Source organism: Phalangium opilio, unplaced genomic scaffold (genome assembly GCF_054372755.1).
Source record: "Phalangium opilio isolate 3A_F unplaced genomic scaffold, DU_Popi_V2 ptg000230l_1, whole genome shotgun sequence".
Classification (NCBI taxonomy): Eukaryota; Metazoa; Arthropoda; class Arachnida; order Opiliones; family Phalangiidae; genus Phalangium; species Phalangium opilio.
Window position 1 is genome coordinate 670,340 of NW_028324221.1, and position 20,147 is coordinate 690,486.

General features: G+C 45.8%; 52 non-coding genes across 52 annotated transcripts; all 52 read left to right on the top strand.

Annotated features, from left to right (window-relative positions):
- The first annotated feature begins 3,599 nt into the window (after positions 1 to 3,599).
- On the top strand, positions 3,600 to 3,671 carry TRNAC-GCA (transfer RNA cysteine (anticodon GCA)). Its single transcript has one exon. It is a non-coding gene; the product is annotated as a tRNA-Cys (tRNA).
- A 188-nt stretch (positions 3,672 to 3,859) lies between these two features.
- On the top strand, positions 3,860 to 3,931 carry TRNAC-GCA (transfer RNA cysteine (anticodon GCA)). The gene has a single exon. It is a non-coding gene; the product is annotated as a tRNA-Cys (tRNA).
- Positions 3,932 to 3,989: 58 nt separating this feature from the next.
- Positions 3,990 to 4,061, top strand: TRNAC-GCA (transfer RNA cysteine (anticodon GCA)). Its single transcript has one exon. It is a non-coding gene; the product is annotated as a tRNA-Cys (tRNA).
- Positions 4,062 to 4,119: 58 nt separating this feature from the next.
- On the top strand, positions 4,120 to 4,191 carry TRNAC-GCA (transfer RNA cysteine (anticodon GCA)). Its single transcript has one exon. It is a non-coding gene; the product is annotated as a tRNA-Cys (tRNA).
- Positions 4,192 to 4,249: 58 nt separating this feature from the next.
- On the top strand, positions 4,250 to 4,321 carry TRNAC-GCA (transfer RNA cysteine (anticodon GCA)). Its single transcript has one exon. It is a non-coding gene; the product is annotated as a tRNA-Cys (tRNA).
- A 708-nt stretch (positions 4,322 to 5,029) lies between these two features.
- TRNAC-GCA (transfer RNA cysteine (anticodon GCA)) lies at positions 5,030 to 5,101 on the top strand. Its single transcript has one exon. It is a non-coding gene; the product is annotated as a tRNA-Cys (tRNA).
- Positions 5,102 to 6,069: 968 nt separating this feature from the next.
- On the top strand, positions 6,070 to 6,141 carry TRNAC-GCA (transfer RNA cysteine (anticodon GCA)). Its single transcript has one exon. It is a non-coding gene; the product is annotated as a tRNA-Cys (tRNA).
- A 1,358-nt stretch (positions 6,142 to 7,499) lies between these two features.
- On the top strand, positions 7,500 to 7,571 carry TRNAC-GCA (transfer RNA cysteine (anticodon GCA)). The gene has a single exon. It is a non-coding gene; the product is annotated as a tRNA-Cys (tRNA).
- Positions 7,572 to 8,019: 448 nt separating this feature from the next.
- On the top strand, positions 8,020 to 8,091 carry TRNAC-GCA (transfer RNA cysteine (anticodon GCA)). The gene has a single exon. It is a non-coding gene; the product is annotated as a tRNA-Cys (tRNA).
- A 968-nt stretch (positions 8,092 to 9,059) lies between these two features.
- Positions 9,060 to 9,131, top strand: TRNAC-GCA (transfer RNA cysteine (anticodon GCA)). Its single transcript has one exon. It is a non-coding gene; the product is annotated as a tRNA-Cys (tRNA).
- Positions 9,132 to 9,579: 448 nt separating this feature from the next.
- On the top strand, positions 9,580 to 9,651 carry TRNAC-GCA (transfer RNA cysteine (anticodon GCA)). Its single transcript has one exon. It is a non-coding gene; the product is annotated as a tRNA-Cys (tRNA).
- A 318-nt stretch (positions 9,652 to 9,969) lies between these two features.
- TRNAC-GCA (transfer RNA cysteine (anticodon GCA)) lies at positions 9,970 to 10,041 on the top strand. The gene has a single exon. It is a non-coding gene; the product is annotated as a tRNA-Cys (tRNA).
- A 58-nt stretch (positions 10,042 to 10,099) lies between these two features.
- TRNAC-GCA (transfer RNA cysteine (anticodon GCA)) lies at positions 10,100 to 10,171 on the top strand. The gene has a single exon. It is a non-coding gene; the product is annotated as a tRNA-Cys (tRNA).
- A 58-nt stretch (positions 10,172 to 10,229) lies between these two features.
- On the top strand, positions 10,230 to 10,301 carry TRNAC-GCA (transfer RNA cysteine (anticodon GCA)). The gene has a single exon. It is a non-coding gene; the product is annotated as a tRNA-Cys (tRNA).
- A 708-nt stretch (positions 10,302 to 11,009) lies between these two features.
- On the top strand, positions 11,010 to 11,081 carry TRNAC-GCA (transfer RNA cysteine (anticodon GCA)). Its single transcript has one exon. It is a non-coding gene; the product is annotated as a tRNA-Cys (tRNA).
- A 58-nt stretch (positions 11,082 to 11,139) lies between these two features.
- On the top strand, positions 11,140 to 11,211 carry TRNAC-GCA (transfer RNA cysteine (anticodon GCA)). Its single transcript has one exon. It is a non-coding gene; the product is annotated as a tRNA-Cys (tRNA).
- A 58-nt stretch (positions 11,212 to 11,269) lies between these two features.
- On the top strand, positions 11,270 to 11,341 carry TRNAC-GCA (transfer RNA cysteine (anticodon GCA)). The gene has a single exon. It is a non-coding gene; the product is annotated as a tRNA-Cys (tRNA).
- A 58-nt stretch (positions 11,342 to 11,399) lies between these two features.
- On the top strand, positions 11,400 to 11,471 carry TRNAC-GCA (transfer RNA cysteine (anticodon GCA)). The gene has a single exon. It is a non-coding gene; the product is annotated as a tRNA-Cys (tRNA).
- A 58-nt stretch (positions 11,472 to 11,529) lies between these two features.
- Positions 11,530 to 11,601, top strand: TRNAC-GCA (transfer RNA cysteine (anticodon GCA)). The gene has a single exon. It is a non-coding gene; the product is annotated as a tRNA-Cys (tRNA).
- A 58-nt stretch (positions 11,602 to 11,659) lies between these two features.
- On the top strand, positions 11,660 to 11,731 carry TRNAC-GCA (transfer RNA cysteine (anticodon GCA)). The gene has a single exon. It is a non-coding gene; the product is annotated as a tRNA-Cys (tRNA).
- A 58-nt stretch (positions 11,732 to 11,789) lies between these two features.
- On the top strand, positions 11,790 to 11,861 carry TRNAC-GCA (transfer RNA cysteine (anticodon GCA)). Its single transcript has one exon. It is a non-coding gene; the product is annotated as a tRNA-Cys (tRNA).
- An 838-nt stretch (positions 11,862 to 12,699) lies between these two features.
- Positions 12,700 to 12,771, top strand: TRNAC-GCA (transfer RNA cysteine (anticodon GCA)). Its single transcript has one exon. It is a non-coding gene; the product is annotated as a tRNA-Cys (tRNA).
- Positions 12,772 to 12,829: 58 nt separating this feature from the next.
- On the top strand, positions 12,830 to 12,901 carry TRNAC-GCA (transfer RNA cysteine (anticodon GCA)). Its single transcript has one exon. It is a non-coding gene; the product is annotated as a tRNA-Cys (tRNA).
- Positions 12,902 to 12,959: 58 nt separating this feature from the next.
- Positions 12,960 to 13,031, top strand: TRNAC-GCA (transfer RNA cysteine (anticodon GCA)). The gene has a single exon. It is a non-coding gene; the product is annotated as a tRNA-Cys (tRNA).
- Positions 13,032 to 13,089: 58 nt separating this feature from the next.
- TRNAC-GCA (transfer RNA cysteine (anticodon GCA)) lies at positions 13,090 to 13,161 on the top strand. Its single transcript has one exon. It is a non-coding gene; the product is annotated as a tRNA-Cys (tRNA).
- Positions 13,162 to 14,389: 1,228 nt separating this feature from the next.
- On the top strand, positions 14,390 to 14,461 carry TRNAC-GCA (transfer RNA cysteine (anticodon GCA)). Its single transcript has one exon. It is a non-coding gene; the product is annotated as a tRNA-Cys (tRNA).
- A 58-nt stretch (positions 14,462 to 14,519) lies between these two features.
- On the top strand, positions 14,520 to 14,591 carry TRNAC-GCA (transfer RNA cysteine (anticodon GCA)). The gene has a single exon. It is a non-coding gene; the product is annotated as a tRNA-Cys (tRNA).
- A 58-nt stretch (positions 14,592 to 14,649) lies between these two features.
- On the top strand, positions 14,650 to 14,721 carry TRNAC-GCA (transfer RNA cysteine (anticodon GCA)). The gene has a single exon. It is a non-coding gene; the product is annotated as a tRNA-Cys (tRNA).
- A 58-nt stretch (positions 14,722 to 14,779) lies between these two features.
- TRNAC-GCA (transfer RNA cysteine (anticodon GCA)) lies at positions 14,780 to 14,851 on the top strand. Its single transcript has one exon. It is a non-coding gene; the product is annotated as a tRNA-Cys (tRNA).
- A 58-nt stretch (positions 14,852 to 14,909) lies between these two features.
- On the top strand, positions 14,910 to 14,981 carry TRNAC-GCA (transfer RNA cysteine (anticodon GCA)). Its single transcript has one exon. It is a non-coding gene; the product is annotated as a tRNA-Cys (tRNA).
- A 58-nt stretch (positions 14,982 to 15,039) lies between these two features.
- TRNAC-GCA (transfer RNA cysteine (anticodon GCA)) lies at positions 15,040 to 15,111 on the top strand. The gene has a single exon. It is a non-coding gene; the product is annotated as a tRNA-Cys (tRNA).
- Positions 15,112 to 15,299: 188 nt separating this feature from the next.
- On the top strand, positions 15,300 to 15,371 carry TRNAC-GCA (transfer RNA cysteine (anticodon GCA)). The gene has a single exon. It is a non-coding gene; the product is annotated as a tRNA-Cys (tRNA).
- Positions 15,372 to 15,558: 187 nt separating this feature from the next.
- On the top strand, positions 15,559 to 15,630 carry TRNAC-GCA (transfer RNA cysteine (anticodon GCA)). Its single transcript has one exon. It is a non-coding gene; the product is annotated as a tRNA-Cys (tRNA).
- Positions 15,631 to 15,947: 317 nt separating this feature from the next.
- On the top strand, positions 15,948 to 16,019 carry TRNAC-GCA (transfer RNA cysteine (anticodon GCA)). The gene has a single exon. It is a non-coding gene; the product is annotated as a tRNA-Cys (tRNA).
- Positions 16,020 to 16,207: 188 nt separating this feature from the next.
- TRNAY-GUA (transfer RNA tyrosine (anticodon GUA)) lies at positions 16,208 to 16,279 on the top strand. The gene has a single exon. It is a non-coding gene; the product is annotated as a tRNA-Tyr (tRNA).
- Positions 16,280 to 16,337: 58 nt separating this feature from the next.
- On the top strand, positions 16,338 to 16,409 carry TRNAC-GCA (transfer RNA cysteine (anticodon GCA)). The gene has a single exon. It is a non-coding gene; the product is annotated as a tRNA-Cys (tRNA).
- Positions 16,410 to 16,727: 318 nt separating this feature from the next.
- On the top strand, positions 16,728 to 16,799 carry TRNAC-GCA (transfer RNA cysteine (anticodon GCA)). The gene has a single exon. It is a non-coding gene; the product is annotated as a tRNA-Cys (tRNA).
- A 320-nt stretch (positions 16,800 to 17,119) lies between these two features.
- On the top strand, positions 17,120 to 17,190 carry TRNAC-GCA (transfer RNA cysteine (anticodon GCA)). The gene has a single exon. It is a non-coding gene; the product is annotated as a tRNA-Cys (tRNA).
- Positions 17,191 to 17,246: 56 nt separating this feature from the next.
- On the top strand, positions 17,247 to 17,318 carry TRNAC-GCA (transfer RNA cysteine (anticodon GCA)). The gene has a single exon. It is a non-coding gene; the product is annotated as a tRNA-Cys (tRNA).
- Positions 17,319 to 17,507: 189 nt separating this feature from the next.
- Positions 17,508 to 17,578, top strand: TRNAC-GCA (transfer RNA cysteine (anticodon GCA)). Its single transcript has one exon. It is a non-coding gene; the product is annotated as a tRNA-Cys (tRNA).
- Positions 17,579 to 17,636: 58 nt separating this feature from the next.
- TRNAC-GCA (transfer RNA cysteine (anticodon GCA)) lies at positions 17,637 to 17,708 on the top strand. The gene has a single exon. It is a non-coding gene; the product is annotated as a tRNA-Cys (tRNA).
- Positions 17,709 to 18,026: 318 nt separating this feature from the next.
- Positions 18,027 to 18,097, top strand: TRNAC-GCA (transfer RNA cysteine (anticodon GCA)). The gene has a single exon. It is a non-coding gene; the product is annotated as a tRNA-Cys (tRNA).
- Positions 18,098 to 18,283: 186 nt separating this feature from the next.
- Positions 18,284 to 18,355, top strand: TRNAC-GCA (transfer RNA cysteine (anticodon GCA)). The gene has a single exon. It is a non-coding gene; the product is annotated as a tRNA-Cys (tRNA).
- Positions 18,356 to 18,413: 58 nt separating this feature from the next.
- On the top strand, positions 18,414 to 18,485 carry TRNAC-GCA (transfer RNA cysteine (anticodon GCA)). The gene has a single exon. It is a non-coding gene; the product is annotated as a tRNA-Cys (tRNA).
- Positions 18,486 to 18,543: 58 nt separating this feature from the next.
- On the top strand, positions 18,544 to 18,615 carry TRNAC-GCA (transfer RNA cysteine (anticodon GCA)). The gene has a single exon. It is a non-coding gene; the product is annotated as a tRNA-Cys (tRNA).
- Positions 18,616 to 19,192: 577 nt separating this feature from the next.
- Positions 19,193 to 19,264, top strand: TRNAC-GCA (transfer RNA cysteine (anticodon GCA)). The gene has a single exon. It is a non-coding gene; the product is annotated as a tRNA-Cys (tRNA).
- A 58-nt stretch (positions 19,265 to 19,322) lies between these two features.
- TRNAC-GCA (transfer RNA cysteine (anticodon GCA)) lies at positions 19,323 to 19,394 on the top strand. Its single transcript has one exon. It is a non-coding gene; the product is annotated as a tRNA-Cys (tRNA).
- A 57-nt stretch (positions 19,395 to 19,451) lies between these two features.
- On the top strand, positions 19,452 to 19,523 carry TRNAC-GCA (transfer RNA cysteine (anticodon GCA)). Its single transcript has one exon. It is a non-coding gene; the product is annotated as a tRNA-Cys (tRNA).
- Positions 19,524 to 19,581: 58 nt separating this feature from the next.
- On the top strand, positions 19,582 to 19,653 carry TRNAC-GCA (transfer RNA cysteine (anticodon GCA)). Its single transcript has one exon. It is a non-coding gene; the product is annotated as a tRNA-Cys (tRNA).
- Positions 19,654 to 19,711: 58 nt separating this feature from the next.
- TRNAC-GCA (transfer RNA cysteine (anticodon GCA)) lies at positions 19,712 to 19,783 on the top strand. The gene has a single exon. It is a non-coding gene; the product is annotated as a tRNA-Cys (tRNA).
- A 58-nt stretch (positions 19,784 to 19,841) lies between these two features.
- On the top strand, positions 19,842 to 19,913 carry TRNAC-GCA (transfer RNA cysteine (anticodon GCA)). Its single transcript has one exon. It is a non-coding gene; the product is annotated as a tRNA-Cys (tRNA).
- Positions 19,914 to 19,971: 58 nt separating this feature from the next.
- On the top strand, positions 19,972 to 20,043 carry TRNAC-GCA (transfer RNA cysteine (anticodon GCA)). The gene has a single exon. It is a non-coding gene; the product is annotated as a tRNA-Cys (tRNA).
- The last annotated feature ends 104 nt before the right edge of the window (positions 20,044 to 20,147 follow it).

Genomic DNA, 20,147 nt, shown 5'->3' on the forward strand with positions numbered 1-20,147 from the left:
GCTATTTTAATGCAAAATAGCCCCAGCTATTTTGATATAAGTTAGTTTTTTCATACAATGGTCATGTAAGCAGAGTGGCGCAGTGGAAGCGTGCAGGCCCATAACCCAGAGGTCCGTAGGTCGAAACCATGCTCTGCTAAATTAATGCAAAATAGCACATGCTATTTTGATATATGTTAGTTTGTTCATACAATGGTCAAGTAAGCAGAGTGGCGTAGTGGAAGCGTGCTGGGCCCTTAACCCTGAGGTCCGTGGATCGAAACCACGCTCTGCTAAATTAATGCAAAATAGCACTTGCTATTTTGATATAAGTTAGTTTGTTCATACAATGATCATGTAAGAAGAGTGGCGCAGTGGAAGCGTGCTGGGCCCATAACCCACAGGTCCGTGGATCGAAACTACGCTCTGCTAATTTAATGCAAAATAGCACTTGCTATTTTGATATATGTTAGTTTGTTCATACAATGGTCATGTAAGCAGAGTGGAGCAGTGGAAGCGTGCTGGGCCCATAACCCAGAGTTCCGTGGATCTAAACAACGCTCTTCTAAATTAATGCAAAATAGCACTTGCTATTTTGATATATGTTAGTTTGTTCATACAATGATCATGTAAGCAGAGTGGCGCAGTGGAAACCTGCTGGGCCCGTAACCCACAGGTCCGTGGATCGAAACTACGCTCTGCTAAATTAATGCAAAATAGCACTTGCTTTTTTGATATATGTTAGTTTATTCATACAATGATAGTGTAAGCAGAGTGGAGCAGTGGAAGCGTGCTGGGCCCATAACCCTGAGGTCCGTGGATCGAAACCACGCTCTGCTAAATTAATGCAAAATAGCACTTGCTATTTTGATATAAGTTAGTTTGTTCATACAATGATCATGTAAGAAGAGTGGCGCAGTGGAAGCGTGCTGGGCCCATAACCCAGAGGTCCGTATATCGAAACTACGCTCTGCTAATTTAATGCAAAATAGCCCCAGCTATTTTGATATAAGTTAGTTTGTTCATACAATGATCATGTAAGCAAAGTGGCGCAGTGGAAGCGTGATGGGCCCAGAACCCAGAGGTCCGTAGGTCGAAACCATGCTCTGCTAAATTAATGCAAAATAGCAAGTATTTTAGTTTGTTCATACAATGGTCAAGTAAGCAGAGTGGCGCAGTGGAAGCGTGCTGGGCCCATAACCCAGAGGTCCGTGGATCGAAACTACGCTCTGCTAAATTAATGCAAAATAGCACTTGCTATTTTGATATCAGTTAGTTTATTCATACAATGATCATGTAAGCAGAGTGGCGCAGTGGAAGCGTGCTGGGCCCATAACCCAGAGGTCCGTGGATCAAAACCACGCTCTGCTAATTTAATGCAAAATAGCCCCAGCTATTTTGATATAAGTTAGTTTTTTCATACAATGGTCATGTAAGCAGAGTGGCGCAGTGGAAGCGTGCAGGCCCATAACCCAGAGTTCCGTGGATCGAAACCACGCTCTTCTAAATTAATGCAAAATAGCACTTGCTATTTTGATATATGTTAGTTTGTTCATACAATGATCATGTAAGCAGAGTGGCGCAGTGGAAACCTGCTGGGCCCGTAACCCAGAGGTCCGTGGATCGAAACTACGCTCTGCTAAATTAATGCAAAATAGCACTTGCTATTTTGATATCAGTTAGTTTATTCATACAATGATCATGTAAGCAGAGTGGCGCAGTGGAAGCGTGCTGGGCCCATAACCCAGGGGTCCGTGGATCGAAACCACGCTTTGCTAAATTAATGCAAAATAGCACGTGCTATTTTGATATCAGTTAGTTTATTCATACAATGATCATGTAAGCAGAGTGGAGCAGTGGAAGCGTGCTGGGCCCATAACCCAGAGGTCCGTGGATCGAAACCACGCTCTGCTAATTTAATGCAAAATAGCCCCAGCTATTTTGATATAAGTTAGTTTTTTCATACAATGGTCATGTAAGCAGAGTGGCGCAGTGGAAGCGTGCAGGCCCATAACCCAGAGTTCCGTGGATCGAAACCACGCTCTGCTAAATTAATGCAAAATAGCACTTGCTATTTTGATATATGTTAGTTTGTTCATACAATGATCATGTAAGCTGAGTGGCGCAGTGGAAACCTGCTGGGCCCGTAACCCAGAGGTCCGTGGATCGAAACTACGCTCTGCTAAATTAATGCAAAATAGCACTTGCTATTTTGATATATGTTAGTTTATTCATACATTGATCATGTAAGCAGAGTGGAGAAGTGGAAGCGTGCTGGGCCCATAACCCAGAGGTCCGTGGATCGAAACTACGCTCTGCTAAATTAACGCAAAATAGCACTTGCTATTTTGATATATGTTAGTTTGTTCATACAATGGTCAAGTAAGCAGAGTGGCGCAGTGGAAGCGTGCTGGGCCCATAACCCTGAGGTCCGTGGATCGAAACCGCGCTCTGCTAAATTAATGCAAAATAGCACTTGCTATTTTGGTATAAGTTAGTTTGTTCATACAATGATCATGTAAGAAGAGTGGCGCAGTGGAAGCGTGCTGGGCCCATAACCCAGAGGTCCATGGATCGAAACTACGCTCTGCTAATTTAATGCAAAATAGCCACAGCTATTTTGATATAAGTTAGTTTGTTCATACAATGAGCATGTAAGCAGAGTGGCGCAGTGGAAGCGTGCTGGGCCCATAACCCAGAGGTCCGTGGATCGAAACTACGCTCTGCTAATTTAATGCAAAATAGCCACAGCTATTTTGATATAAGTTAGTTTGTTCATACAATGGTCATGTAAGCAGAGTGGCGCAGTGGAAGCCTGCTAGGTTCATAACCCAGAGGTCCGTGGATCGAAACCACGCTCTGCTAAATTAATGCAAAATAGCACTTGCTATTTTGATATATGTTAGTTTGTTCATACAATCATCATGTAAGCAGAGTGGCGCAGTGGAAGCCTGCTGCGCCCATAACCCAGAGGTCCGTGGATCGAAACCACGCTCTGCTAAATTAATGCAAAATAGCACTTGCTATTTTGATATCAGTTAGTTTATTCATACAATGATCATGTAAGCAGAGTGGCGCAGTGGAAGCGTGCTGGGCCCATAACCCAGAGGTCCGTGGATCGAAACCACGCTCTGCTAAATTAATGCAAAATAATAATAATAATAATAATAATAATCTAAGCTTGGTCTATGAAGGTGGGGTGGCGTAGCGGCTAGCGCTTTCGCCTCGCAGCAAGAGGATCCCGGGTTCGATCCCGGACTGTGGCACCGGGTGAAAATCTGGGAACTAATCCTTCTGCGTAGAGTTTGCAAGTTCTCTCCCCGCTTGTTAAAAGGAGTTTTCCTCCGCGGTCTAACCCGGTTTCTCCTTTCCATCAAAATTTGCAGAGGTTAACGGTAATAGTTAGTATAGGGCGCTGTAGGTTAGCTGTGGCATAGGGGCTAGCCACCACCCCTCTATGCATTGTAAAGCGACCCACCTGTAAACAAGCCACAGGCTTAGTGTGGAAATCCCTTCATAGACCAAGCTTAGATTATTATTATTATTATTATTAGTTCCCCCTGTAACAGCACGGATCATTCCGTTTATTTTAGTTAAATCGACATTACGGTTAAGAACAAGGGGGAATAGCTCAGTGGTAGAGCATTCGACTGCAGATCGAGAGGTCCTTGGTTCAAGCCCGAGTTCTCCCTGTAACAGCACGGTTAATTCCGTTTATTTTAGTTAAATCGACATAACGGCCTTGAACAAGGGGGAATAGCTCAGTGGTAGAGCATTCGACTGCAGATCGAGAGGTCCTTCGTTGAAACGCGAGTTCCCCCTGTAACAGCACGGATCATTCCGTTTATTTTAGTTAAATCGACATTACGGTTCTGAAAAAGGGGGAATAGCTCAGTGGTAGAGCGTTCGACTGCAGATCGAGAGGTCCTTGGTTCAAACCCGTGTTCCCCCTGTAAACGCACGGATAATTCCGTTTATTTTAGTTAAATCGACATTACGGTTCTGAAAAAGGGGGAATAGCTCAGTGGTAGAGCGTTCGACTGCAGATCGAGAGGTCCTTGGTTCAAACCCAAGTTCCCCCTGTAACAGCACGTTTCATTCCGTTTATTTTAGTTAAATCGACATAACGGCCTTGAACAAGGGGGAATAGCTCAGTGGTAGAGCATTCGACTGCAAATCGAGAGGTCCTTGGTTCAAACCCGAGTTCCCCCTGTTACAGCACGGATCATTCCGTTTATTTTTGTTAAATCGACATTACGGTTCTGAAAAAGGGGGAATAGCTCAGTGGTAGAGCATTCGACTGCAGATCGAGAGGTCCTTGGTTCAAACCCAAGTTCCCCCTGTATCAGCACGGATCATTCCGTTTATTTTAGTTAAATCGACTTTGGGGCCTTGAACAAGGGGGAATAGCTCAGTGGTAGAGCATTCGACTGCAGATCGAGAGGTCCTTGGGTCAAACCCGAGTTCCCCCTGTAACAGCACGGATCATTTCGTTTATTTTGGTTAAATCGACATTACGGTTTTGAACAAGGTGGACTAGCTCAGTGGTAGAGCATTCGACTGCAGACCGAGAGGTCCTTGGTTCAAACCCAAGTTCCCAATGTAAAAGCACGGATCATTCCGTTTATTTTAGTTAAATCGACATTACGGCTATGAACAAGGGGGAATAGCTCAGTGGTAGAGCATTCGACTGCAGATCGAGAGGTCCTTGGTTCAAACCAGAATTCCCCCTGTAACAGCACGGCTAATTCCGTTTATTTTAGTTAAATCGACATAACGGCCTTGAACAAGGGGGAATAGCTCAGTGGTTGAGCATTCGACTGCAGATCGAGAGGTCCTTCGTTCAAACGCGAGTTCCCCCTGTAACAGCACGGATCATTCCGTTTATTTTAGTTAAATCGACATTACGGCCTTGAATAAGGGGGAATAGCTAAGTGGTAGAGCATTCGACTGCAGATCGAGAGGTCCTAGGTTCAAACCCGAGTTCCCCCTGTAACAGCACGGATCATTCCGTTTATTTTAGTTAAATCGACATTACGGTTAAGAACAAGGGGGAATAGCTCAGTGGTAGAGCATTCGACTGCAGATCGAGAGGTCCTTGGTTCAAGCCCGAGTTCTCCCTGTAACAGCACGGTTAATTCCGTTTATTTTAGTTAAATCGACATAACGGCCTTGAACAAGGGGGAATAGCTCAGTGGTAGAGCATTCGACTGCAGATCGAGAGGTCCTTCGTTGAAACGCGAGTTCCCCCTGTAACAGCACGGATCATTCCGTTTATTTTAGTTAAATCGACATTACGGTTACGAATAAGGGGGAATAGCTAAGTGGTAGAGCATTCGACTGCAGATCGAGAAGTCCTTGGTTCAAACCCGAGTTCCCCCTGTAACAGCACGGATCATTCCGTTTATTTTAGTTAAATCGACATTACGGCTCTGAACAAAAGGGAATAGCTAAGTGGTAGAGCATTCGACTGCAGATCGAGAGGTGCTTGGTTCAAACCCGAGTTCCCCTTGTAACAGCACGGATCATTTCGTTTATTTTGGTTAAATCGACATTACGGTTTTGAACAAGGTGGACTAGCTCAGTGGTAGAGCATTCGACTGCAGACCGAGAGGTCCTTGGTTCAAACCCAAGTTCCCAATGTAAAAGCACGGATCATTCCGTTTATTTTAGTTAAATCGACATTACGGCTATGAACAAGGGGGAATAGCTCAGTGGTAGAGCATTCGACTGCAGATCGAGAGGTCCTTGGTTCAAACCCGAATTACCCCTGTAACAGCACGGCTAATTCCGTTTATTTTAGTTAAATCGACATAACGGCCTTGAACAAGGGGGAATAGCTCAGTGGTTGAGCATTCGACTGCAGATCGAGAGGTCCTTCGTTCAAACGCGAGTTCCCCCTGTAACAGCACGGATCATTCCGTTTATTTTAGTTAAATCGACATTACGGCTCTGTACAAAAGGGAATAGCTAAGTGGTAGAGCATTCGACTGCAGATCGAGAGGTCCTTGGTTCAAACCCGAGTTCCCCCTGTAACAGCACGGATCATTCCGTTTATTTTAGTTAAATCGACATTACGGTTAAGAACAAGGGGGAATAGCTCAGTGGTAGAGCATTCGACTGCAGATCGAGAGGTCCTTGGTTCAAGCCCGAGTTCTCCCTGTAACAGCACGGTTAATTCCGTTTATTTTAGTTAAATCGACATAACGGCCTTGAACAAGGGGGAATAGCTCAGTGGTAGAGCATTCGACTGCAGATCGAGAGGTCCTTCGTTGAAACGCGAGTTCCCCCTGTAACAGCACGGATCATTCCGTTTATTTTAGTTAAATCGACATTACGGTTACGAATAAGGGGGAATAGCTAAGTGGTAGAGCATTCGACTGCAGATCGAGAAGTCCTTGGTTCAAACCCGAGTTCCCCCTGTAACAGCACGGATCATTCCGTTTATTTTAGTTAAATCGACATTACGGCTCTGAACAAAAGGGAATAGCTAAGTGGTAGAGCATTCGACTGCAGATCGAGAGGTCCTTGGTTCAAACCCGAGTTCCCCCTGTAACAGCACGGATCATTCCGTTTATTTTAGTTAAATCGACTTTGGGGCCTTGAACAAGGGGGAATAGCTCAGTGGTAGAGCATTCGACTGCAGATCGAGAGGTCCTTGGGTCAAACCCGAGTTCCCCCTGTAACAGCACGGATCATTTCGTTTATTTTGGTTAAATCGACATTACGGTTTTGAACAAGGTGGACTAGCTCAGTGGTAGAGCATTCGACTGCAGACCGAGAGGTCCTTGGTTCAAACCCAAGTTCCCAATGTAAAAGCACGGATCATTCCGTTTATTTTAGTTAAATCGACATTACGGCTATGAACAAGGGGGAATAGCTCAGTGGTAGAGCATTCGACTGCAGATCGAGAGGTGCTTGGTTCAAACCCGAGTTCCCCTTGTAACAGCACGGATCATTTTGTTTATTTTGGTTAAATCGACATTACGGTTTTGAACAAGGTGGACTAGCTCAGTGGTAGAGCATTCGACTGCAGACCGAGAGGTCCTTGGTTCAAACCCAAGTTCCCAATGTAAAAGCACGGATCATTCCGTTTATTTTAGTTAAATCGACATTACGGCTATGAACAAGGGGGAATAGCTCAGTGGTAGAGCATTCGACTGCAGATCGAGAGGTCCTTGGTTCAAACCCGAATTACCCCTGTAACAGCACGGCTAATTCCGTTTATTTTAGTTAAATCGACATAACGGCCTTGAACAAGGGGGAATAGCTCAGTGGTTGAGCATTCGACTGCAGATCGAGAGGTCCTTCGTTCAAACGCGAGTTCCCCCTGTAACAGCACGGATCATTCCGTTTATTTTAGTTAAATCGACATTACGGCTCTGTACAAAAGGGAATAGCTAAGTGGTAGAGCATTCGACTGCAGATCGAGAGGTCCTTGGTTCAAACCCGAGTTCCCCCTGTAACAGCACGGATCATTCCGTTTATTTTAGTTAAATCGACATTACGGTTAAGAACAAGGGGGAATAGCTCAGTGGTAGAGCATTCGACTGCAGATCGAGAGGTCCTTGGTTCAAGCCCGAGTTCTCCCTGTAACAGCACGGTTAATTCCGTTTATTTTAGTTAAATCGACATAACGGCCTTGAACAAGGGGGAATAGCTCAGTGGTAGAGCATTCGACTGCAGATCGAGAGGTCCTTCGTTGAAACGCGAGTTCCCCCTGTAACAGCACGGATCATTCCGTTTATTTTAGTTAAATCGACATTACGGTTACGAATAAGGGGGAATAGCTAAGTGGTAGAGCATTCGACTGCAGATCGAGAAGTCCTTGGTTCAAACCCGAGTTCCCCCTGTAACAGCACGGATCATTCCGTTTATTTTAGTTAAATCGACATTACGGCTCTGAACAAAAGGGAATAGCTAAGTGGTAGAGCATTCGACTGCAGATCGAGAGGTCCTTGGTTCAAACCTGAGTTCCCCCTGTAACAGCACGGATCGTTCCGTTTATTTTAGTTAAATCGACATTACGGTTAAGAACAAGGGGGAATAGCTCAGTGGTAGAGCATTCGACTGCAGATCGAGAGGTCCTTGGTTCAAGCCCGAGTTCTCCCTGTAACAGCACGGTTAATTCCGTTTATTTTAGTTAAATCGACATAACGGCCTTGAACAAGGGGGAATAGCTCAGTGGTAGAGCATTCGACTGCAAATCGAGAGGTCCTTCGTTGAAACGCGAGTTCCCCCTGTAACAGCACGGATCATTCCGTTTATTTTAGTTAAATCGACATTACGGTTACGAATAAGGGGGAATAGCTAAGTGGTAGAGCATTCGACTGCAGATCGAGAAGTCCTTGGTTCAAACCCGAGTTCCCCCTGTAACAGCACGGATCATTCCGTTTATTTTAGTTAAATCGACATTACGGCTCTGAACAAAAGGGAATAGCTAAGTGGTAGAGCATTCGACTGCAGATCGAGAGGTGCTTGGTTCAAACCCGAGTTCCCCTTGTAACAGCACGGATCATTTCGTTTATTTTGGTTAAATCGACATTACGGTTTTGAACAAGGTGGACTAGCTCAGTGGTAGAGCATTCGACTGCAGACCGAGAGGTCCTTGGTTCAAACCCAAGTTCCCAATGTAAAAGCACGGATCATTCCGTTTATTTTAGTTAAATCGACATTACGGCTATGAACAAGGGGGAATAGCTCAGTGGTAGAGCATTCGACTGCAGATCGAGAGGTCCTTGGTTCAAACCCGAATTACCCCTGTAACAGCACGGCTAATTCCGTTTATTTTAGTTAAATCGACATAACGGCCTTGAACAAGGGGGAATAGCTCAGTGGTTGAGCATTCGACTGCAGATCGAGAGGTCCTTCGTTCAAACGCGAGTTCCCCCTGTAACAGCACGGATCATTCCGTTTATTTTAGTTAAATCGACATTACGGCTCTGTACAGAAGGGAATAGCTAAGTGGTAGAGCATTCGACTGCAGATCGAGAGGTCCTTGGTTCAAACCAGAGTTCCCCCTGTAACAGCACGGATCATTCCGTTTATTTTAGTTAAATCGACATTACGGTTAAGAACAAGGGGGAATAGCTCAGTGGTAGAGCATTCGACTGCAGATCGAGAGGTCCTTGGTTCAAGCCCGAGTTCTCCCTGTAACAGCACGGTTAATTCCGTTTATTTTAGTTAAATCGACATAACGGCCTTGAACAAGGGGGAATAGCTCAGTGGTAGAGCATTCGACTGCAGATCGAGAGGTCCTTCGTTGAAACGCGAGTTCCCCCTGTAACAGCACGGATCATTCCGTTTATTTTAGTTAAATCGACATTACGGTTACGAATAAGGGGGAATAGCTAAGTGGTAGAGCATTCGACTGCAGATCGAGAAGTCCTTGGTTCAAACCCGAGTTCCCCCTGTAACAGCACGGATCATTCCGTTTATTTTAGTTAAATCGACATTACGGCTCTGAACAAAAGGGAATAGCTAAGTGGTAGAGCATTCGACTGCAGATCGAGAGGTCCTTGGTTCAAACCTGAGTTCCCCCTGTAACAGCACGGATCGTTCCGTTTATTTTAGTTAAATCGACATTACGGTTAAGAACAAGGGGGAATAGCTCAGTGGTAGAGCATTCGACTGCAGATCGAGAGGTCCTTGGTTCAAGCCCGAGTTCTCCCTGTAACAGCACGGTTAATTCCGTTTATTTTAGTTAAATCGACATAACGGCCTTGAACAAGGGGGAATAGCTCAGTGGTAGAGCATTCGACTGCAAATCGAGAGGTCCTTCGTTGAAACGCGAGTTCCCCCTGTAACAGCACGGATCATTCCGTTTATTTTAGTTAAATCGACATTACGGTTACGAATAAGGGGGAATAGCTAAGTGGTAGAGCATTCGACTGCAGATCGAGAAGTCCTTGGTTCAAACCCGAGTTCCCCCTGTAAACGCACGGATCATTCCGTTTATTTTAGTTAAATCGACATTACGGTTCTGAAAAAGGGGGAATAGCTCAGTGGTAGAGCGTTCGACTGCAGATCGAGAGGTCCTTGGTTCAAACCCAAGTTCCCCCTGTAACAGCACGTTTCATTCCGTTTATTTTAGTTAAATCGACATAACGGCCTTGAACAAGGGGGAATAGCTCAGTGGTAGAGCATTCGACTGCAAATCGAGAGGTCCTTGGTTCAAACCCGAGTTCCCCCTGTAACAGCACGGATCATTCCGTTTATTTTTGTTAAATCGACATTACGGTTCTGAAAAAGGGGGAATAGCTCAGTGGTAGAGCGTTCGACTGCAGATCGAGAGGTCCTTGGTTCAAACCCATGTTCCCCCTGTATCAGCACGGATCATTCCGTTTATTTTAGTTAAATCGACTTTGGGGCCTTGAACAAGGGGGAATAGCTCAGTGGTAGAGCATTCGACTGCAGATCGAGAGGTCCTTGGTTCAAACCCGAATTCCCCCTGTAACAGCACGGCTAATTCCGTTTATTTTAGTTAAATCGACATAACGGCCTTGAACAAGGGGGAATAGCTCAGTGGTTGAGCATTCGACTGCAGATCAAGAGGTCCTTCGTTCAAACGCGAGTCCCCCCTGTAACAGCACGGATCATTCCGTTTATTTTAGTTAAATCGACATTACGGCTCTGTACAAAAGGGAATAGCTAAGTGGTAGAGCATTCGACTGCAGATCGAGAGGTCCTTGGTTCAAACCCGAGTTCCCCCTGTAACAGCACGGATCATTCCGTTTATTTTAGTTAAATCGACATTACGGTTCTGAAAAAGAGGGAATAGCTCAGTGGTAGAGCGTTCGACTGCAGATCGAGAGGTCCTTGGTTCAAACCCATGTTCCCCCTGTAAACGCACGGATCATTCCGTTTATTTTAGTTAAATCGACATTACGGTTCTGAAAAAGGGGGAGTAGCTCAGTGGTAGAGCGTTCGACTGCAGAACGAGAGGTCCTTGGTTCAAACCCAAGTTCCCCCTGTAACAGCACGTTTCATTCAGTTTATTTTAGTTAAATCGACATAACGGCCTTGAACAAGGGGGAATAGCTCAGTGGTAGAGCATTCGACTGCAAATCGAGAGGTCCTTGGTTCAAACCCGAGTTCCCCCTGTAACAGCACGGATCATTCCGTTTATTTTTGTTAAATCGACATTACGGTTCTGAAAAAGGGGGAATAGCTCAGTGGTAGAGCATTCGACTGCAGATCGAGAGGTCCTTGGTTCAAACCCAAGTTCCCCCTGTATCAGCACGGATCATTCCGTTTATTTTAGTTAAATCGACTTTGGGGCCTTGAACAAGGGGGAATAGCTCAGTGGTAGAGCATTCGACTGCAGATCGAGAAGTCCTTGGTTCAAACCCGAGTTCCCCCTGTAACAGCACGGATCATTCCGTTTATTTTAGTTAAATCGACATTACGGTTCTGAAAAAGGGGGAATAGCTCAGTGGTAGAGCGTTCGACTGCAGATCGAGAGGTCCTTGGTTCAAACCCATGTTCCCCCTGTAAACGCACGGATCATTCCGTTTATTTTAGTTAAATCGACATTACGGTTCTGAAAAAGGGGGAATAGCTCAGTGGTAGAGCGTTCGACTGCAGATCGAGAGGTCCTTGGTTCAAACCCAAGTTCCCCCTGTAACAGCACGTTTCATTCCGTTTATTTTAGTTAAATCGACATAACGGCCTTGAACAAGGGGGAATAGCTCAGTGGTAGAGCATTCGACTGCAAATCGAGAGGTCCTTGGTTCAAACCCGAGTTCCCCCTGTAACAGCACGGATCATTCCGTTTATTTTTGTTAAATCGACATTACGGTTCTGAAAAAGGGGGAATAGCTCAGTGGTAGAGCATTCGACTGCAGATCGAGAGATCCTTGGTTCAAACCCAAGTTCCCCCTGTATCAGCACGGATCATTCCGTTTATTTTAGTTAAATCGACTTTGGGGCCTTGAACAAGGGGGAATAGCTCAGTGGTAGAGCATTCGACTGCAGTTCGAGAGGTCCTTGGGTCAAACCCGAGTTCCCCCTGTAACAGCACGGATCATTTCGTTTATTTTGGTTAAATCGACATTACGGTTTTGAACAAGGTGGACTAGCTCAGTGGTAGAGCATTCGACTGCAGACCGAGAGGTCCTTGGTTCAAACCCAAGTTCCCAATGTAAAAGCACGGATCATTCCGTTTATTTTAGTTAAATCGACATTACGGCTATGAACAAGGGGGAATAGCTCAGTGGTAGAGCATTCGACTGCAGATCGAGAGGTCCTTGGTTCAAACCCGAATTCCCCCTGTAACAGCACGGCTAATTCCGTTTATTTTAGTTAAATCGACATAACGGCCTTGAACAAGGGGGAATAGCTCAGTGGTTGAGCATTCGACTGCAGATCGAGAGGTCCTTCGTTCAAACGCGAGTCCCCCCTGTAACAGCACGGATCATTCCGTTTATTTTAGTTAAATCGACATTACGGCTCTGTACAAAAGGGAATAGCTAAGTGGTAGAGCATTCGACTGCAGATCGAGAGGTCCTTGGTTCAAACCCGAGTTCCCCCTGTAACAGCACGGATCATTCCGTTTATTTTAGTTAAATCGACATTACGGTTCTGAAAAAGAGGGAATAGCTCAGTGGTAGAGCGTTCGACTGCAGATCGAGAGGTCCTTGGTTCAAACCCAAGTTCCCCCTGTATCAGCACGGATCATTCCGTTTATTTTAGTTAAATCGACTTTGGGGCCTTGAACAAGGGGGAATAGCTCAGTGGTAGAGCATTCGACTGCAGATCGAGAAGTCCTTGGTTCAAACCCGAGTTCCCCCTGTAACAGCACGGATCATTCCGTTTATTTTAGTTAAATCGACATTACGGTTCTGAAAAAGGGGGAATAGCTCAGTGGTAGAGCGTTCGACTGCAGATCGAGAGGTCCTTGGTTCAAACCCATGTTCCCCCTGTAAACGCACGGATCATTCCGTTTATTTTAGTTAAATCGACATTACGGTTCTGAAACAGGGGGAATAGCTCAGTGGTAGAGCGTTCGACTGCAGATCGAGAGGTCCTTGGTTCAAACCCAAGTTCCCCCTGTAACAGCACGTTTCATTCCGTTTATTTTAGTTAAATCGACATAACGGCCTTGAACAAGGGGGAATAGCTCAGTGGTAGAGCATTCGACTGCAAATCGAGAGGTCCTTGGTTCAAACCCGAGTTCCCCCTGTAACAGCACGGATCATTCCGTTTATTTTTGTTAAATCGACATTACGGTTCTGAAAAAGGGGGAATAGCTCAGTGGTAGAGCATTCAACTGCAGATCGAGAGATCCTTGGTTCAAACCCAAGTTCCCCCTGTATCAGCACGGATCATTCCGTTTATTTTAGTTAAATCGACTTTGGGGCCTTGAACAAGGGGGAATAGCTCAGTGGTAGAGCATTCGACTGCAGTTCGAGAGGTCCTTGGGTCAAACCCGAGTTCCCCCTGTAACAGCACGGATCATTTCGTTTATTTTGGTTAAATCGACATTACGGTTTTGAACAAGGTGGACTAGCTCAGTGGTAGAGCATTCGACTGCAGACCGAGAGGTCCTTGGTTCAAACCCAAGTTCCCAATGTAAAAGCACGGATCATTCCGTTTATTTTAGTTAAATCGACATTACGGCTATGAACAAGGGGGAATAGCTCAGTGGTAGAGCATTCGACTGCAGATCGAGAGGTCCTTGGTTCAAACCCGAATTCCCCCTGTAACAGCACGGCTAATTCCGTTTATTTTAGTTAAATCGACATAACGGCCTTGAACAAGGGGGAATAGCTCAGTGGTTGAGCATTCGACTGCAGATCGAGAGGTCCTTCGTTCAAACGCGAGTCCCCCCTGTAACAGCACGGATCATTCCGTTTATTTTAGTTAAATCGACATTACGGCTCTGTACAAAAGGGAATAGCTAAGTGGTAGAGCATTCGACTGCAGATCGAGAGGTCCTTGGTTCAAACCCGAGTTCCCCCTGTAACAGCACGGATCATTCCGTTTATTTTAGTTAAATCGACATTACGGTTCTGAAAAAGAGGGAATAGCTCAGTGGTAGAGCGTTCGACTGCAGATCGAGAGGTCCTTGGTTCAAACCCAAGTTCCCCCTGTAACAGCACGGATCATTCCGTTCATTTTAGTTAAATCGACTTTGGGGCCTTGAACAAGGGGGAATAGCTCAGTGGTAGAGCATTCGACTGCAGATCGAGAGGTCCTTGGGTCAAACCCGAGTTCCCCCTGTAACAGCACGGATCATTTCGTTTATTTTGGTTAAATCGACATTACGGTTTTGAACAAGGTGGAGTAGCTCAGTGGTAGAGCATTCGACTGCAGATCGAGAGGTCCTTGGTTCAAACCCAAGTTCCCCCTGTAACAGCACGGATCATTCCGTTCATTTTAGTTAAATCGACTTTGGGGCCTTGAACAAGGGGGAATAGCTCAGTGGTAGAGCATTCGACTGCAGATCGAGAGATCCTTGGTTCAAGTCCGAGTTCTCCCTGTAACAGCACGTTTCATTCCGTTTATTTTAGTTAAATCGACATAACGGCCTTGAACAAGGGGGAATAGCTCAGTGGTAGAGCATTCGACTGCAAATCGAGAGGTCCTTGGTTCAAACCCGAGTTCCCCCTGTAACAGCACGGATCATTCCGTTTATTTTTGTTAAATCGACATTACGGTTCTGAAAAAGGGGGAATAGCTCAGTGGTAGAGCATTCGACTGCAGATCGAGAGGTCCTTGGTTCAAACCCAAGTTCCCCCTGTAACAGCACGGATCATTCCGTTTATTTTAGTTAAATCGACTTTGGGGCCTTGAACAAGGGGGAATAGCTCAGTGGTAGAGCATTCGACTGCAAATCGAGAGGTCCTTGGTTCAAACCTGAGTTCCCCCTGTAACAGCACGGATCATTCCGTTAATTTTAGTTAAATCGACTTTGGGGCCTTGAACAAGGGGGAATAGCTCAGTGGTAGAGCATTCGACTGCAGATCGAGAGATCCTTGGTTCAAGCCCGAGTTCTCCCTGTAACAGCACGTTTCATTCCGTTTATTTTAGTTAAATCGACATAACGGCCTTGAACAAGGGGGAATAGCTCAGTGGTAGAGCATTCGACTGCAAATCGAGAGGTCCTTGGTTCAAACCCAAGTTCCCCCTGTAACAGCACGGATCATTCCGTTTATTTTAGTTAAATCGACTTTGGAGCCTTGAACAAGGGGGAATAGCGCAGTGGTAGAGCATTCGACTGCAGATCGAGAGGTCCTTGGTTCAAACCCGAGTTCCCCCTGTAACAGCACGGATCATTCCGTTTATTTTAGTTAAATCGACATTACGGCTATGAACAAGGGGGAATAGCTCAGTGGTAGAGCATTCGACTGCAGCTCGAGAGGTCCTTGGTTCAAACCCGAGTTCCCCCTGTTACAGCACGGATCATTCCGTTTATTTTAGTTAAACCGACATTACGACCTTGAACAAGGGGAATTGCTCAGTGGTAGAGCATTCGACTGCAGATCGAGAGGTTTCTGGTTCAAACCCAAGTTCCCCCTGTAACAGCACGGATCATTCCGTTTATTTTAGTTAAATCGACATTACGGCTATGAACAAGGGGGAATAGCTCAGTGGTAGAGCATTCGACTGCAGATCGAGAGGTCCTTGGTTCAAACCCGAGTTCCCCCTGTTACAGCACGGATCATTCCGTTTATTTTAGTTAAACCGACATTACGACCTTGAACAAGGGGAATTGCTCAGTGGTAGAGCATTCGACTGCAGATCGAGAGGTCCTTGGTTCAAACCCGAGTTCCCCCCTGTAGTATCACGGATCATTCCGTTTATTTTAGTTCAATCGACATTACGGCTCTGAAAAGGGGGGAATAGCTCAGTGGTAGAGCATTCGACTGCAGGTCGAGAGATCTTGGTTCAAACCCGAGTTCCCCCTGTAACAGCACGGATCATTCCGTTTATTTTAGTTAAATCGACTTTGGGGCCTTGAACAAGGGGGAATAGCTCAGTGGTAGAGCATTCGACTGCAGATCGAGAGATCCTTGGTTCAAGCCCGAGTTCTCCCTGTAACAGCACGTTTCATTCCGTTTATTTTAGTTAAATCGACATAACGGCCTTGAACAAAGGGGAATAGCTCAGTGGTAGAGCATTCGACTGCAAATCGAGAGGTCTTTGGTTCAAACCCGAGTTCCCCCTGTAACAGCACGGATCATTCCGTTTATTTTAGTTAAACCGACATTACGGTTCTGAAAAAGGGGGAATAGCTCAGTGGTAGAGCATTCGACTGTAGATCGAGAGGTCCTTGGTTCAAACCCAAGTTCCCCCTGTAACAGCACGGATCATTCCGTTTATTTTAGTTAAATCGACTTTGGGGCCTTGAACAAGGGGGAATAGCTCAGTGGTAGAGCATTCGACTGCAGATCGAGAGGTCCTTGGTTCAAACCCGAGTTCCCCCTGTAACAGCACGGATCATTCCGTTTATTTTAGTTAAATCGACATTACGGTTCTGAAAAAGGAGGAATAGCTCAGTGGTAGAGCATTCGACTGCAGATCGAGAGGTCCCTGGTTCAAACCCGAGTTCTCCCTGTAACAGCACGGATCATTCCGTTTATTTTAGTTAAATCGACATTACGGTTCTGAAAAAGGGGGAATAGCTCAGTGGTAGAGCATTCGACTGCAGATCGAGAGGTCCCTGGTTCAAACCCAAGTTCCCCCTGTTACAGCACGGATCATTCCGTTTATTTTAGTTAAACCGACATTACGGCTATGAACAAGGGGGAATAGCTCAGTGGTAGAGCATTCGACTGCAGATCGAGAGGTCCTTGGTTCAAACCCGAGTTCCCCCCTGTAGTATCACGGATCATTCCGTTTATTTTAGTTCAATCGACTTTGGGGCCTTGAACAAGGGGGAATAGCTCAGTGGTAGAGCATTCGACTGCAGATAGAGAGATCCTTGGTTCAAGCCCGAGTTCTCCCTGTAACAGAACGTTTCATTCCGTTTATTTTAGTTAAATCGACATAACGGTCTTCAACAAGGGGGAATTGCTCAGTGGTAGAGCATTCGACTGCAGATCGAGAGGTCCTTGGTTCAAACCCGAGTTCCCCCCTGTAGTATCACGGATCATTCCGTTTATTTTAGTTCAATCGACATTACGGCTCTGAAAAAGGGGGAATAGCTCAGTGGTAGAGCATTCGACTGCAGATCGAGAGATCTTGGTTCAAACCCGAGTTCCCCCTGTAACAGCACGGATCATTCCGTTTATTTTAGTTAAATACTTTGGGGCCTTGAACAAGGGGGAATAGCTCAGTGGTAGAGCATTCGACTGCAGATCGAGAGATCCTTGGTTCAAGCCCGAGTTCTCCCTGTAACAGCACGTTTCATTCCGTTTATTTTAGATAAATCGACATAACGGCCTTGAACAAGGGGGAATAGCTCAGTGGTAGAGCATTCGACTGCAAATCGAGAGGTCCTTGGTTCAAACACGAGTTCCCCCCTGTAGTATCACGGATCATTCCGTTTATTTTAGTTCAATCGACAATACGGCTCTGAAAAGGGGGGAATAGCTCAGTGGTAGAGCATTCGACTGCAGATCGAGAGATCTTGGTTCAAACCCGAGTTCCCCCTGTAACAGCACGGATCATTCCGTTTATTTTAGTTAAATCGACTTTGGGGCCTTGAACAAGGGGGAATAGCTCAGTGGTAGAGCATTCGACTGCAGATCGAGAGATCCTTGGTTCAAGCCCGAGTTCTCCCTGTAACAGCACGTTTCATTCCGTTTATTTTAGTTAAATCGACATAACGGCCTTGAACAAGGGGGAATTGCTCAGTGGTAGAGCATTCGACTGCAAATCGAGAGGTCCTTGGTTCAAACCCGAGTTGCCCCTGTTACAGCACGGATCATTCCGTTTATTTTAGTTAAACCGACATTACGACCTTGAACAAGGGGAATTGCTCAGTGGTAGAGCATTCGACTGCAGATCGAGAGGTCCTTGGTTCAAACCCGAGTTCCCCCCTGTAGTATCACGGATCATTCCGTTTATTTTAGTTCAATCGACATTACGGCTCTGAAAAAGGGGGAATAGCTCAGTGGTAGAGCATTCGACTGCAGATCGAGAGATCTTGGTTCAAACCCGAGTTCCCCCTGTAACAGCACGGATCATTCCGTTTATTTTAGTTAAATACTTTGGGGCCTTGAACAAGGGGGAATAGCTCAGTGGTAGAGCATTCGACTGCAGATCGAGAGATCCTTGGTTCAAGCCCTAGTTCTCCCTGTAACAGCACGTTTCATTCCGTTTATTTTAGTTAAATCGACATAACGGCCTTGAACAAGGGGGAATAGCTCAGTGGTAGAGCATTCGACTGCAAATCGAGAGGTCCTTGGTTCAAACCCGAGTTCCCCCTGTAACAGCACGGATCATTCCGTTTATTTTAGTTAAACCGACATTACGGTTCTGAAAAAGGGGGAATAGCTCAGTGGTAGAGCATTCGACTGCAGATCGAGAGGTCCTTGGTTCAAACCCAAGTTCTCCCTGTAACAGCACGGATCATTCCGTTTATTTTAGTTAAATCGACTTTGGGGCCTTGAACAAGGGGGAATAGCTCAGTGGTAGAGCATTGGACTGCAGATCGAGAGGTCCTTGGTTCAAACCCGAGTTCTCCCTGTAACAGCACGGATCATTCCGTTTATTTTAGTTAAATCGACATTACGGTTCTGAAAAAGGGGGAATAGCTCAGTGGTAGAGCATTCGACTGCAGATCGAGAGGTCCCTGGTTCAAACCCAAGTTCCCCCTGTAACAGAACGGATCATTCCGTTTATTTTAGTTAAATCGACATTACGGCTATGAACAAGGGGGAATAGCTCAGTGGTAGAGCATTCGACTGCAGATCGAGAGGTCCTTTGTTCAAACCCGAGTTCCCCCTGTTACAGCACGGATCATTCCGTTTATTTTAGTTAAACCGACATTACGACCTTGAACAAGGGGAATTGCTCAGTGGTAGAGCATTCGACTGCAGATCGAGAGGTCCTTGGTTCAAACCCGAGTTCCCCCCTGTAGTATCACGGATCATTCCGTTTATTTTAGTTCAATCGACATTACGGCTCTGAAAAGGGGTGAATAGCTCAGTGGTAGAGCATTCGACTGCAGATCGAGAGATCTTGGTTCAAACCCGAGTTCCCCCTGTAACAGCACGGTTCATTCCGTTTATTTTAGTTAAATCGACTTTGGGGCCTTAAACAAGGGGGAATAGCTCAGTGGTAGAGCATTCGACTGCAAATCGAGAGGTCCTTGGTTCAAACCCGAGTTCCCCCTGTAACAGCACGGATCATTCCGTTAATTTTAGTTAAATCGACTTTGGGGCCTTGAACAAGGGGGAATAGCTCAGTGGTAGAGCATTCGACTGCAGATCGAGAGATCCTTGGTTCAAGCCCGAGTTCTCCCTGTAACAGCACGTTTCATTCCATTTATTTTAGTTAAATCGACATAACGGTCTTGAACAAGGGGAATAGCTCAGTGGTAGAGCATTCGACTGCAAATCGAGAGGTCCTTGGTTCAAACCCGAGTTCCCCCTGTAACAGCACGGATCATTCCGTTTATTTTAGTTAAATCGACATTACGGTTCTGAAAAAGGGGGAATAGCTCAGTGGTAGAGCATTCGACTGCAAATCGAGAGGTCCTTGGTTCAAACCCGAGTTCCCCCTGTAACAGCACGGATCATTCCGTTTATTTTAGTTAAATCGACATTACGGTTCTGAAAAAGGGGGAATAGCTCAGTGGTAGAGCATTCGACTGCAGATCGAGAGGTCCTTGGTTCAAACCCAAGTTCCCCCTGTAACAGCACGGATCATTCCGTTTATTTTAGTTAAATCGACTTTGGGGCCTTCAACAAGGGGGAATAGCTCAGTGGTAGAGCATTCGACTGCAGATCGAGAGGTCCTTGGTTTAAACCCGAGTTCCCCCTGTAACAGCACGGATCATTCCGTTTATTTTAGTTAAATCGACTTTGGGGCCTTGAACAAGGGGGAATAGCTCAGTGGTAGAGCATTCGACTGCAGATCGAGAGATCCTTGGTTCAAGCCCGAGTTCTCCCTGTAACAGCACGTTTCATTCCGTTTATTTTAGTTAAATCGACATAACGGCCTTGAACAAGGGGGAATTGCTCAGTGGTAGAGCATTCGACTGCAGATCGAGAGGT